The sequence below is a fragment of the Lissotriton vulgaris genome, chromosome 2_1, assembly GCF_964263255.1.
Source record: "Lissotriton vulgaris chromosome 2_1, aLisVul1.2, whole genome shotgun sequence".
NCBI lineage: Eukaryota > Metazoa > Chordata > Amphibia > Caudata > Salamandridae > Lissotriton > Lissotriton vulgaris.
Window position 1 is genome coordinate 450,818,132 of NC_141687.1, and position 15,664 is coordinate 450,833,795.

General features: G+C 43.0%; 1 protein-coding gene across 4 annotated transcripts in view; it reads left to right on the plus strand.

The window, feature by feature from the left end:
* Nucleotides 1-15,664, plus strand: part of GULP1 (GULP PTB domain containing engulfment adaptor 1) — a 2,138,858-nt gene that overhangs the window by 702,367 nt on the left and 1,420,827 nt on the right. The window lies entirely within an intron of this gene.

The following is a 15,664-nucleotide window of genomic DNA, read 5'->3' on the forward strand; positions in this document are numbered from 1 at the left end:
AGCACCTCCTCAGCCCAAGTTCACCGCCACCTTCAGTGCCCTCAATCAGCCACACACGCCATGCTCCCTAACACTTTTGCCACGCATCTGACGCTGCAAACGACCTTTCTCTGTGCGCTGCAAAAGCAAACCCCGTTCATAACCTGTCATGGCGACTCAACCCCCACTACACAAAGCCAGTATGTACCCATTGCACACGGGGCTGCAGTCCACCAAAGTTTACCCGTCAGCCCGCTCCAGTCCGCCTTAGTTCACCGCTCCTCCCCATGCTTGACGTACCTCAGCCTGCTCCTGACGTACCTCAGCCTGCTCCTGCAATGCATAGCTAGATCTTGAAGTTCATTGCAACATTTGTTCTAATATGTCTTGTGGATGGTGCAAAAAAATGTAAATTGGGATTACAATCGGGTGTTTCCAAGGACAGTCCCATATGTACATTTCTAGAAGTAAAGAAGAGGTTTGGCTTCAATCAGTAAGTTATTTTTCTTGGAATCCTGCACAGACCACATCACTGTCAGGGACTGGACACTGCGAATGCCTATCAAGTTTCTGTCTTGATTGCTTGGTGAAAGGGCAACTCCTCACATTAGCCACAGTCCCACTCTGCACTTATTATCACACTAGTTGACCGGGGCAGAAAGGGGCTTGGTATAGTTTCTTCTGAAACTCTTCATCTGTTAAGACATTTCTCCAGCCGCATCTACTCAAGCTGCCGTGAATTAGTTCCATCGTCACGGTGAGCCGGGCTTAATTGATAACCCTATATTATTTGCTTCCAGTAAATAGCGCCCCTACGTGTGCGTGAACTGACTGGGCGCTATGTGCTTCACTGCCGACTTTTTCAGCCACATCTGCTTTAACTTTCCGAATCGCTGTTTTTGCTCCCTCATGCAGTCACGCTATGACACGTTCGGTACAGATGCCTAATTTAGAAGGGGTGTTGTCAAACACTGTCTGTGTGAAATGCCTCACAATATATGTAATTGCATCATTCATTGATTCCAGGATTCAATTACCCGGGCTGGATGGAGCTCCGAGGCGGCGCCGCGGGTCCCTCGGGGAGGTGTCTCCCTGGTAGCATTAGCGGTAATCCGTGCCCCCCTGAGGGCCGACGCTTGCCTGCCTGAGTTAATGAGCTCTCTGGTCTGAGGGGCGGCTGCTGGGTGCTACGGAGCTGGGAGTGCTGCTGTTGAGAAAGATATGTCTTTAAGGGAACTGAAACAGGAAGAGACAGAAAAAGAAACACGTCTTACCTGCAACTTCCAGCTCGAGACTTCTCTGCTATCAGAGGTGTTAGTAGAAGGGGTTCAGTAGAAACAGATGAAGACTCCTACCTGCCAAGATTCCAGCTCCTCCCCGCGCTGATGTCGGCCGCTCTTCCTGCTGCTTCTGAATGATGTCATGACGCAGACGTCGCGGCCGGCGCTACTTGCAAGGGACTACTTTATTTTTATTTGTAAATTTTTTAAACAACGTATATTTTTAATTTTTATATAGCCTATGTCCTTCTGCTTGCCCTGAGGTTTTCAAGGATGTCTTGGGTGTCTGGATTGGTGGTGTACTTTTCGAGTTTACCTGGCTCAAAGGTGCAAAGTTTTCTCTTTATAATAGTAGTATAGATATATATTCACTGAAAAAACCATAGGTTTCACACCAGTTATAGTTAGCTGGAAATTTTACTGACATAAAACCATAGAAATTCCAACGTTATAGTTAGTTGGACTCACTATAACAAGCGCGCCTGCAATGCACTGCTGATGACGTCACATATTACATCACTCATGACATCGTCAGTGACATCACTGATGACACCAGCCAGTGAATGTGTGTCTTTCTGAAAAATCAATATGTTTTATATATGTATTTTAAAGGTTGATGGAAGAATAAATGGTTAAATAAGTGTGTAAATGGATGTTTTTTAAAAAAAAAAAATGATTGGTTAACTGCCTTATTAAGTGTATCTTATTGAATACATATATTAGCGAGTAACCTTTAAATATTGAAATATATGTATCAGTGTTTCACTTTGTGTATAAGTGGCTGCATGGGTTGGTGACTGACTCACTGTTTGTATGTGTTTTTAAGACAGTATATGTGCAGGACTGTATGGGTGTGTAACGCCCTGAACGTCTCAGGATCGTTTAACAGACACGATAATGAGGACGCAACCAATTGTGAAGGGTTAGTTATTTTAATGAAGGCAAAAATAATACAAAGAGTAAACAAAAGTTATAGTCACTGGAATCCTCCAGGCTAAGTACGTTACCAGCCCACAGCACGGATGGTCCTAACCGTCCTCTGCATATACGCCGATCCCGGCGTATGCCAACAGAGGGTAGAAATGAAATGGCCGACAATGCCAATCGGTAGGCTGTGAGGGGCACGAAGAGTGTTGGGGAGAATCGAGGAGTCAGGGAAACACCCAGCCGGGGTCTCTACCTGAAGGGAGCAGCCGCTCAACCTCTTCCTCAGACTGCACCGGGACGCGGAGTCACCTCCTGGTGATGCGTCACCGATACCCCAATCAAAAGCAAGAAGACTGAACCGAGAGCAGCCGCTCAATCGATCCTGTGGACTTCCGAGTCTGTAACGCGGCAAACACCTCCTGGTGTGCGTTACAGCTGGCAGTCCCTGTATCTCTGGTCGGGCTGGGAGTTACGACTCCAACCAGCAAAAGCGCCACTGCGCTTTGACTCAGCCGAGTCAAAAAGCGAAGCTCAATGGTTGACCGGTAGAGCTTCCGGGTCCTTCACAGGTGACGATGGGGCAAGACACGGCCCATGGAGTAACGACTCGACCTACCTCCGTTCTTGCCTTACTGGAGCACCACTCCGGAACACTGCTCTACACGAAGCAGGTACGTCGGTGTAAACACAATATCCGACAGCGTTGTACCTCCCGGTTCCTCCCTTTATAGGGCGTGTTTTCCTTGAGTTATGTAACAGCTCTCCTGTTTACATAAGGGCGTGTTTTCCGTGAGTTATGTAACAGCTCTCCTGTTTACATAAGGGCGTGTTTTCCTTGAGTTATGTAACAGCTCTCCTGTTTACATAAGGGCGTGTTTTCCTTGAGTTATGTAACAGCTCTCCTGTTTACATAACCTCTCAACCGCTAGGCATCCTGGGAGATGTAGTCCGTTTTCGCTGGTTACCGTTTTTCTCCCCTCGCATGACAGGGTGGATGAGTGTGTATATATGTGTGTTAGTAAGTGAATGACTGTCTCACTATTGTCTTTTTTAGTAACAACATATATTTTAATCTAGTGTATGTGAGTTTTGATGTATATAAGTGAGTATATGTGAGAGTAAGAGATTGTAAGAGTTCCTGTTTAAATAAGTATGTGTTTCTATAAGTGATTGTTTAAGAGAGTTTAAGTATGTGTAAGTTTCCTTAGAAGTAAGGAGGTAGTGTGTGTATAGTTGTATATGCAAATAAATGGATGTTCAATAGTTTATTTGCATGTGTGAGTATGTATGTGAGTAACTTTTGGATGACTGTCGGTGTATAACAGGATGTATAGATGTATCACTACATATGATGAGTGAGTATATGTATGAGTGACTATATAGAACTGTTGGTGAATGAGTGGATGTATATAGATGGTGGAATTACTGAATTGGTTGTTGTAACTGGTATAGGTATCTCCATTTTTTTGAAAATGTTAGTTTCTATTTTTGAATATGTGTTTCAAGGGTTACATTACACTAAAAGGAGGTCTGTCACTCTGCCACAAGAATGGTGTCATAAGTAATGTCATGAATGATGTCACTGACGATGTCATGAGTGATGTAATATGTGACGTCATCAGCAGTGCATTGCAGGCGCGCTTGTTATAGTGAGTCCAACTAACTATAACGTTGGAATTTCTATGGTTTTATGTCAGTAAAATTTCCAGCTAACTATAACTGGTGTGAAACCTATGGTTTTTTCAGTGAATTTAATAGGTTTTTTAAATGCTAATTCCTAACTATAACTGGTGTGAAACCTATGGTTTTTTCAGTGAATTTCATAGGATTTTTAAATTCTAATTCCTAACTATATATAGGGACTCAAACCGATGAAATGTAGTATTTTTTATAATGAATCCTATATTGTATATTTATATAATACTGTTTTTTTTGCCCTGGTGCGCTCCCGGTGCGCGCCCCGGTGTGCGCACCGGAAAGCGCAGTTTTCCGGCGCGCCCCGGGGCGCGCACCGATGAGCGTCCCGTTAGCGCTATTGCCGAGAACGAAAACATCATCGTGACGTATCGCGTAGCCGCGTCCGCGTGATACGCACAGCGTAAGTGCACCCGGAAGCACTCGAGCGAATACGATCGCGCAACGTAAGCATCCGACGCGCTTACGCCCGGGCCTGCCCAGGGGCGCGTCGGGTTATGTGACCTGAAAATAATACTTTTCATTGGTTCAGGACAGTTTTTTTTCTAAATGATGAAAGCCCCCACCTTTTTTCCTTATTCTGACTTTGACTGAGGAAGACCTGTTTGGAGATCTTTGAGTAATATTTTGTACTTTAAAATGGCTACAGTAGCAGCAGCAGCTGGATCATCTGCACCACCACCACCACCAAGAGGACCACCACAACATCACATTGGTGGTCAAGAAGAAGAGGAGGAGGAGGTGGCTGCCAGAAGACAATACCCCATATAGGCCAAAGCAGCACATTGTATGGGAGTTTTTTTCCATCCCAGAGGGCAAGAAGAAAGTGATTGCGCCAAAGGTGACTTGCCAAATCTGTGGCACTGAACTTTCAAGGGGGAACCCTAATAAGAAATATTCATTTGGCAATAAAACTATGATTCGGCACATGCAACGCAAGCATCCCAACAACTATGCTGCCGCAGAGGTGAGAGAACTGGCCAGTAACCCTCCCCAATCTTCACCCAGCACCTCCAAAAGAAAGCAACCCACTCCATCGGGACCAGAGACAAGGGAGATGGTCCCAAACATTCAACCAAAGTTTGGGCAATACAAGATCTCTTGTATTTTTTGTGGTAAGACCATCACCTATGGTGAGCAAAGCATAACGCTCATCAACCGTGTTGGTGACAACCACAAATGCCCCAAAAATCCATAATTCTTTCCTGATTTTTTTTTCTCCAGTTGAGCCGTGTTCAATTCCCTGTTTTTTGTTTCTCCCCATAAAAATAACAAAAAAAATATAAAATAGTTCATAAAAGCCAAAAAAGGTACAAAATGTTCAAAAAACATTAACAAATATAAAACAACAAAAAGAAGAAAAAAAACAGTTCTTTTTAGAACTACCTCCAAATTATAAAAAAGGCTAAATTTTTGAAAAAACTATCATTCTTTTTTCCCCATGGTACACTCCCCGGTACGCTCCGCGGTGCGCGTACCGGGCGGTCCCCCCACGCAAATCGGAAAAAATAATAATGTTTATAGCCCCCGCATCAAACCTAGGGCGTCAGGGGGGGTCTACTCTGCCCCATTATGGTCATTTCCCCCTTTGTTTTTGCCACCTCTTGTGTCTCAATCCTACCGAGACACAAGATGGCGGCCGCCCCGGACTGTTTGGAATGTTGACAGACACCCGAGAGCCAATCAGCTTTCCGCTCGCGAACTCGTGTAGCGCGCTGGTTAGCGCCCTGGTGCGCGTACCGGGGCGCGCTTATAGATATATATATTTTTTTGAACTTAAATTACTCAAAATCCACTGGAGCACATATCTTGAGACATAGCAAAGGCACATCGGGCTACCAGTCCCTACAATTTTGCCAAGTTTGGTGGAAATCCATTCAGCCGTTCGGGCTAAAAGTGAGGTCGACCGCCCTATAGAAATTAACATGGGGAAAACACGTTTTGGGACCCCCCTTTTTTCTCGGCCCCCGCTTGACAAATTCCCCCCAAGCTTTCAGGGAAGGGCCAGAGCGCCGCGAGGCAAATTTGAGGACATTTTCAGGCAGATTCCTCAACCGGAGCCAAAGTTATTCACAATAGAATGTTGAGATTTTCTAAAATAATCCTAACTATACCTAACTACTGGTGACCGCCAGTAGGATATATATATATATATATATATAATATATATATATATAAAACCTGAATTCTGCCATTCCCTGTAATGGTTTGTTTTGCTGCTCTTCTTGTCGCTTTTTCTCTCCAAAATGCACTGCTAAACAAACAGGAAGTAACTGTGTGCTAATTGAAATAAAAGATGCCTTTTCTTTATGACAAACATCCAGTGAACAAGCCTTATGTGAAGGCGAAGCGCGTTGGGCATGGCGAGACCTTGACAATAAAGCTGCTTTAATTCCTGCTTACAAGAGAGTGCGTTTCATAATTTTTGATTGTAACCGGCGTGGCACTGCCGGTTGAAACGCACCGCCTCATCAACGAGCGCCGGCGTCTGAATCCATTGGGCTACATTGACACATACATATTATTCCAGAAAGAAGAAGGCCCACACATGTAGGCTAAAGGAATAAGGCTTCTTTATTTAAAAGGGCCTCCTTCGACCCGAAGAATGAGGAGACGCGTTTCGGCTGACTCAGCAGCCTTTATCAATCTGATAGGCGCCATTTTGTTTCAACATTATATAGCCCATAACTAGTGGACATGAAAAAAATCCTAATCACATAATGTAAAATAATAAAGTACTTAAAATGTAAATATGTACATTAGACATGAAATACAATCAGTAAAAAAGTGCATGGTGAAAATTGCAAATAAATAAACAATGTTAGAAACACGGATTGTGTTCAAATGTAATGTATGTCTGCCTAATGCAATGACAATGCACCATGAAATGTGCATATTTATATAATTGACATGCATAATGTATCACCATGTCTGATAATGACCTAGGGGCATTGGACACTGACTACCAACTTTTATTTGTGTGGCATATACATGGCGCCAACCTCCTCAAATAATAATAAAAAAATTATATATATATATATATATATATATATATATATATATATATGTAAAAGTACTTTCTCTCACTCAGAAAAAGAAGCCACAGATGCCGAGGAATGCTTTCTCTGTTTATTCTTTAACATATGGGCTTCTACCGACTTGTTTCACCTTTACGGCTTGATCACGGTACGGCAAGTCATGTCACATTGCAGTATACATAGGATAATATGCATAGACATAGAAATGGGCTGCACAGGTCACAATTCATAAGCACCATTTTGTAATGGTTGATTTTTACGAGGGACATTTTTTTCATAACAATGTAAATCTTCACAATACAAGTGAGATTTGGTTCTTGTAAAAAATAAACATGTTTCATTGTTCAATACATCGAGAAAAAAACTGAATTTTATTAAAGGGTTCTTAATTCATATAGAACCCGTGCACCTTATTTCCTGTTTCTGGTAAATATATTTATACTCTTGATGGTTGGTTTTTAATTACAGTACATATTTCATATATACTGTCAATTAAAAACAAAAACAAAGGGTATTATAACGATAATAATCATAGTATTGTAAACATTAAGCCCAAGTGGGCTTATGATTCAAGAACGCTTTGTTTAGAGCCATATAAGGATTTTTCACAATTTGTGTCCTGCTAGTTCCAGTAATCAAAAACGTTCCAAGAGTGATAAACAACCACCATTCCTACAAAAGTCCTGCCCAAGTAGGCTTACTATACCAAATTCAGGATACATTGACATAGCTAACTCAAATCACTATTGTCCAACTCATAATTGAAACAAATATGATGACTTCCAGTTGACAATACTCTCGCCCATTGCACACTCCTATTTACACAAATGACATTACAAAGATAAAAAAAGAAAAATATATGTATAAAAAAATCTCATAAAACACATATCTACTTTACATTTTAAAATGATGCCATGTTATTCTTCTGGATGAAGAAATTCATGTAATTCATAATTGTGTTCATTATACCATGTCTATGGTGCATCTACAACCTGCTATTATATACAGTCCTACAACTGTTATATTTTAGACTAGGTGGATGGCTAACTCCTCACTTGAATTCAGACCTATGAGGAACAGAGTCTCAAAATCAACAATAAACTTAGATTCCATAATCCTTAATTGTCGTTCTCCTACCCCCCTGGTTCCTTCAGTCTAACTGTATCAGAAACAAAAAAGGACAAGAGTTTATCATTTTGGCCAAGACAAGTCTTAAAATGTTGGGCTACTAGGTATTGTTCATTGTTCTTGTGAATAGCTCTTTGATGTTCCAGAATACGTTTTCTCGCACAATGTATTGTGCTGCCTATGTAATATTTTTTACATGGACAAATGAGACAATACACACAAAACCCAGTCTTACAGTCAAAGTTGCCCTTAATCGTATTTTCTCTATTGCCACTGGGTACTCTGATATTTATACAGTTTTTGCTGTTGATGCAAGATTTGCAATGCATACAACAGGAAAACTCTGTAAATTCCTGATTCAGCATTGTTTGCATGTGTGTTGTGACCAAATTGTGACTCAGTTCCTCCTTCAATGGTATGCTTTTCCTGAATGTTATTTGTGCTGATTCATGGAGGTAGCAATTCAAAATGGCGTCCGTAATCAGAATGTGCCATCTTTGTTGCATTATTTTTCTGACTTTATATGACTGGCTAGAATAGCTTGTTATAAATCTAACCTAGTCACATCCTGGCTCTCATTTCTTACTTTAGGATTTAGCAAGGTTGTTCTAGGTAATTTTGCAACTCTTTCTACTGCCAGTTGTATCACAATGTTGGTATACCCTCTAGCCTTAAATCTTTGACACATTAGTGTTTTTTCTGCTAGAAATTGCTTTTCTGTGCTGCAGTTTCTTTTGGCTCAAATTAATTCTCCATAAGGAATACTCTGAATCAAGCTGGAAGGGTGGGCATTTGTTGCATATAACAGATTATTGCAGGCTGTTTCTTTCCTATGAAGCTTAGTTACTAAGTGATTCCCTTCTACAGCAACTTCCACGTCAAGAAAAATAATCTTTTTCTAACTCATGTGTGATGTCAGCTGTATGTTTAAAGTATTCAATGATTTTTCAAATTCACTTGCACTCGACTCATCCCCTCTCCAAATAAAAAAAATATTGTAAATAAAACGAGTCCAGAGTACAATTTGATCCCCATACATTTTGCACTGGTTGGACACCTGCTCCTCCCACCAGCCCATGAATAAATTCGCATAGCTGGGGAAAAAGCAGGTGCCCATTGCCGTGCCCTATATTTGTCAGTACAGCTGATCATCAAAATAAAAGAAATTATTGGACAGCAGTACTTAATCATGTCTATCAACATCTAAGTATGTCGCAAAAGTGAAATTGATCTTGCTCTTAGAAAATGGCGAATTGCTTGAATCCCTGATTCATGTTTTATCAATGTATATAAACTTGTCACATTGAGTGTCACAAGTAAAAAATCATTTCCCCATATTAGGCCATCAATCATTTTTAAGAAATGCATTGCATCACCCAAATACGCAGGTAGACTCACATCAAAGGGTCTTAAAAAGAAGTCTATGTACTTTGATGTCATCTCCAACTGGGAACCCATGGAAGAGACGATTGGTCTACCGGGGGAGTACCAGGATTCTTATGCAGTTTGGGTAAATGATACAATATCGGAATTTTAGCATGCTTACACATCAAACTACAATACTCCTCCCATTCCAGTAAACCTTGGTCTTTCCAATCCTTTAACATTTCATTATGAACATCTTGGGAAGACAATACTTCATTCCTTGAGGATAGTTGATAACACTCTGGATTATCTAGTTGAAGTTTACCCTCCCTCAAGTAAACCTCCTTTGCCCATACCACCACATTCCACCCTTATCAGATTGCCTTATAACAATGAAAGTGTCTTGGCTGAAGCTTTCCAATGCTAAAATCTGGGTCTTTGTGAGATTGCATTTTCATAAATTCTTACCAGAATATCAGATCTGTTTCAATTCCTCTGTAACACTTTTTTCAAAAACCTCAATAGAATCAAAATGTATCATAGGTATGAATTTGGATTTTGGTTTAAAACCACTAGGGCATGTGTTATCTAAAATTACATCCAGATTGTCCAAGTTGATAATTGGATCTCCATGATGTTCCACATCGCTATTCAATTCCGCAAGTGTGTGCAAAGTCTTTATATCCGATATACATAGTACATTTTGTGCTGTTGTATCAATGCGTATCTTCTCTGTTGGTGCATGTAAATTAAACCATGTTCGAGGCATGTGAGCTGCAGATTGTACACTATGCCACCTGGTGTTGGGCTCGGATGATTACAGGTTGTTGTCTTCTTGGAGAAGTCTTTGTAGTCATAATATAGGTGACTCCTCCCTTGGACAATACTGCGCATGGGCATCTGCTCCATCCTTAGATTGTTTTTTTCCGCCACTGGGTTCGGATGAAAGTTTCTCCTCTCCGGCGAGAAAAACTTTTTCAGCAACTTCGAAGCGCAAAAACTTCCTATAACTAATATCGACATCGAATATACAACTTTCGACGCCATCGACTTGATTCCGGTTCATCGACGCGGGCCGCTTGGACTATCGATGCTGTGCGGCCGACACCACATGGAAAGAACTCAGTTCAAGAAATGCCCGGTATGCCGAGCAAAATTTCCACATAGCGATCATCACGAGGTCTGCAACCTCTGTCTATCGCCGGATCACGACGAGTCGACCTGCACAGCCTGTGCATCCTTCTGATCGAAAAAGACCATCAGGGATCGGAGGCCCCGTCGACATGAAATGAGGAGATTAGCCCCAGCACCGGAGAATATCTTCAACAACGAGGTTCCGCTCATTCCGTAAGAGGATTCGCCTGATCTCCAGATCATATCAGAGGCAGAGGACTCAGATGACTCGATTCCATCATGCCAACCCATGAGTACTTCTGCCACTGCACCACATGCACTGCCAAAGGTGAAGGTCAACACTCCGCCCAAGGAGCCCAGTCGAGACCAAGTACTTCCTCCTAAAGCCCAGCCTTCGAGCTCGGCTCTGAGGAAAACAACTACGCCTTCAGGTGCTTCGGCACCGAGCAAACCACACGTGCTGATTCCACCACCTCCATCGGCACCGAAGCCCAAAGATCCTTCGACACCAAGGCCAAAAGACCCTTCGGCCCGAGAGTGAAAGATCTTCCGGCACCGAAAGCGAAAGATCCTTCGACACCGACGCCTAAAGAGGTACAGTCACCAAAAGAAGCTCCGGCTCCGAAGCCGTCCACTTCCAAAACTAAAGAGGGAAAGCCAGCGCCCGACACCACAAAGTCGACGAGGCCAGCTTCCACTCTGAAGACTCCCGCTTCGGTGCCAACAGCCACAAAGCCTGATTCCGAGGTTCCTAAGTCCTCGGACACGCCTACCAAGCTGAAAACAACACCTTCGGCACCGAGAACTTGGCCACAGGACGCTGTAACACCTCCCAAGGCAAAACGCCAAAAACGACCTTTGTCGGAACCAAAAAAGTCGACACCGAAGAAGGTTGTAGAGGAGAAAGAAATGTTTAGACCAGATCCTAAACAAAAGAAGATCTACATAAACCCAAAGACTGGACATGTAGGTGCTATACCTCATAAAAAGAGACCAGCAGAAACACCACCTCCATCTATGGTTCCTGTCAAAAAGAAGGATTGTGCAACTTCTCCTATGCACCCTCCCTCTCCTGTATCTCCTTCCTCTCCTGTTCCTCCTTACATATCACCTCAAATCTCTCCTGTTCCCTCTCCTGCATCATCACATTCACCATAGACTGATGAGGAGTATGACTTAGGTGGTGGGGAGGATCCACATGCATATCCTTTAGATGAGGATATCTATACTTTTCCACCACATAATGTGCCTGATGTCCCTGATCCACAGTTAGACCCGTCAAAGCCTTCTCCTCCAGAAGACAGCATTGGCTTTAACCACCTCTTACACAGAGCTGCTCTCTACCACAATGTCACAATGCATTCTGATGACATTGACGAGGATTTTCTGTTAGATATATTTGAGCCATCACTCAGATCTACTCAAATTCTTCCCATGATCAAAGGAGTCATTAAGCATGCTCCAGAAATATTCAAAGATCCTGTACGCACTAGGGTACTAAATCCAAGAATAGAAAAGAAATATGGGCTGCACCCTCTGATCCAACCTATATTAAAGGACAGCCTCCATTAGACTCTTTAGTGGTGTCCAATGCGAGAAAACGAGCGAATTCACAGACTTCTGGTGAAACGCCCCCACCTGACAAGGAATCCAAAGTTATTGATGCGTTAGGTAAAAGAATAGCTGCACAAGCTACAAATATGTGGTGCATTGCAAATACACAAGCCCTTCTCTCACGTTATAACAGGGCTCATTACGACCAATTAGAGACACTACTACAACACCTTCCAGATCAATATAAAGATCAGGCAACAGAGCTCATACAAGAAGGCAAATTAATTTCAAATGCCTCAATAAAATGTGCCCTAGATGTCGCAGACACAGCTGCTAGAGCTGTAAATACTAGTTTCATACTCAGAAGACATGCGTGGTTGCGCATTTCAGGGTTTAAACAAGAGGTGCAAACCACAATTTTGAACCAGCCTTTTAACCAAAACCAATTATTTGGCCCAGAAGTATACACTACACTGGAGAAAATGAAAAAAGACACAGACACTGCAAAGTCAATGGGAGCTCTACAGTCCACACAGAATAGAGGTTCTTTTAGTCGCTCCTTTTATAGAGGAGGCTCCAAACAAACTGGAGCAGATACAACAACATCTTTCAAGACGCAAACACAAACATCCTCTAACAAATGGTGTTTTAGAGGAGGCTACAGGGACAATAATAACAAGGGAAGAGGTTGCGGTAAAAACAGCAATCGCTCCTCCTCCACAACTAAACACTGACTTACCTCTGTTCCCCCAACAGCATTCCACTCCCGTGGGGGGGGGGCAGATTAACACAGTTCATGCCTGTCTGGAACTCCATCACAATGGACAGGTGGGTGAGACAGCTTATCCAACATGGCTAATGCCTAGAACTTACAGCTACCCCCAAATATACCACCCAGGCAGCGTCCTATGTCTACAGATCACCTGACCCTGCTTCAACAAGAAGTTCTAGCATTTCTACAAAAAGATGCTTTTCAACTAGTCCATTAGAGGAACAAGGTACAGGGGTTTACTCCCTGTATTTTCTAATTCCGAAAAAGGACGGGACACTGAGACCAATTCTCGACCTCAGGCCTCTCAATCATTACATACAATCAGATCATTTCCATATGATCACTCTGCAACAAGTGCTCCCACTACTGCAACAAGTTGATTTTCTTTCAACACTAGACCTGAAGGACGCCTATTTTCACATCCCAATACATCCTGCTCACAGGAAGTACCTATGGTTTGTAATACAAGGACAACACTATCAGTTCCAAGTCCTTCCGTTTGGTGTCACAACAGTACCACCGGTGTTCACAAAGTGCTTAGCAGTAGTAGCAGCACATCTCAGAAGACAACAGATGCACGTCTTCTCTTATCTGGACGATTGGCTCATAAAAGCCAAGTCATTCCACCAATGTGTACAACACACTCAGCAGACAATTCAGACAATTCAACTGTTGCACAACTTAGGGTTTACGTTCAACTACACAAAGTCACACCTAGAGCCTTCGCACGTGCATCAGTATCTAGGAGCTACCATAAACACATCTACAGATCTAGCGTATCCCAGTCCAGCCAGGATACAGGGCATTCAAGCCTTAGTCTCCACTTTCCAACACCAACAGTCTCTCCAAGCAAAAGTGTTCATGAGATTAATAGGGATGATGGCATCTTGCATCTTCATAGTACCAAATGCAAGACTGCAAATGTGTCCATTACAAGAATGTCTGGCACAACAGTGGAATCAGGCGCAGGGTCAGCTCACAGACGTGGTGTTGGTAGACAGCCGTACGCATCGCTCTCTGCAATGGTGGAACACCAAAAAAGAGGATGGCCGTTCCTCGAGCCTGTTCCACAGATAGTGCTCACAACAGACGCATCCCTCACAGGATGGGGAGCCCATCACTTACACCATACTACTCAAGGCCGATGGAACAACCAACAAAAGCTGTTCCATATCAACCATCTAGAGCTGCTAGCGATATTCTTGGCACTCAAAACTTTTCAACTTCAAGTACAAAACAAAGCTGTCTTAATCTGGACGGACAATATGACAGCGATGTACTATATACAAAAACAGGGGGGGGGGACACACTCTCTGCAACTGTCCCAGCTCGCACAGAACAATTGGTGATGGGCCATACCTCAAAACATACATCTGTTAGCGGAACACCTTCCAGGGGCTCACAATCAGATAGCGGATCTGTTAAGTTGGCGGTCACAACAGATTCACGAATAGGAACTACATCCACAAGTTCTTCAGCCATTCTTTCAGCAGTGGGGGCACCCATACATAGACCTGTTTGCCACCCACGAAAATGCAAAATGCCCAATTTTCGCCGCCAGGTTCCCACACCCACGGTCCAAGGGCAATGCAATATGGATGAACTGGTCAGGCAGATTTGCGTACGCTTTTTTGCCTCTCCCCCTCATTCCACTAGTGGTGCGCAAGCTCAAACAACAGTCTCTCAAGCTCATACTAGTAGCTCCAACATGGGCACGCCAGCCGTGGTTCACCACACTACTAGACCTCTCTCTGGTTCCACATCAAAAGTTACAGCTCACACCCTCGCTGTTAACACAGAACCATGGAGAAAACAGACACCCAGATCCAAACCAACTGAATTTGGCGATCTGGCTCCTGAAGTCTGGTTATCTCAACCTACCACCAGACTGCATGATTATCATTAAAGAGGATAGGAGACCTACTACCAGAGCGTGTTATGCCGCTAAATGGAAAAGATTTGCAATTTATTGCAAACATAATCACATTGATCCACTGGATGCTTCCATCCAAAATATCATTTGTTACCTTTTACATCTACAAAGGTCTAATTTGGCATACTCTTCCATACGCCTACATCTTGAAGCAATTGCAGCCTATTTACAAATCAGTCAACGACTGTCTCTTTTTAGGGTACCTGCAATCGCATTCATGGAAGGATTAAAGAGAATAATCCCTCCCAGGCTGCCACCTTCTCCAGTATGGAACCTAAATCTTGTCCTTACGAGACTCATGGGACCTCCTTTTGAGCCTCTGCATAAATGTGAACTTCAATTTCTCACATGGAAAACTGCTTTCCTTGTTGCCATCACCTCTCTCAGAAGAGTAAGTGAAATACAAGCGTTCACTATACCAGAACCATTTTTTCAAATACATCCTAATAAAGTGAGTCTCAGATCTAATCCAAACTTTCTCCCAAAGGTTATCTCACCTTTTCACCTAAACCAATCTGTAGAGTTACCTGTGTTTTTCCAAAACCCAGACTCTGTAGTAGAAATGGCCTTACACACGTTAGATGCTAAAAGAGCTCTGCTATACTGCATAGATAGAACTAAATCCTTAACCCCTTCCGTGCGGGCGGTTTTCCCCGCCCATGCTGACTCCGCCTTGCGCGGGCGGAGTCATGACGGAACGGTTCCGTCATCCGCACAGCTCACCCGTAGTGCATGACGGAACCGTTCCGTCAGCAGCATGGAAGGGGTTAAGAAAGACAAAATAATTGTTTGTATCTTTCTCTGCTCCACACAAAGGCAGCCCTATCTCTAAAGGTGGGATTGCCAGGTGGATTTTTAA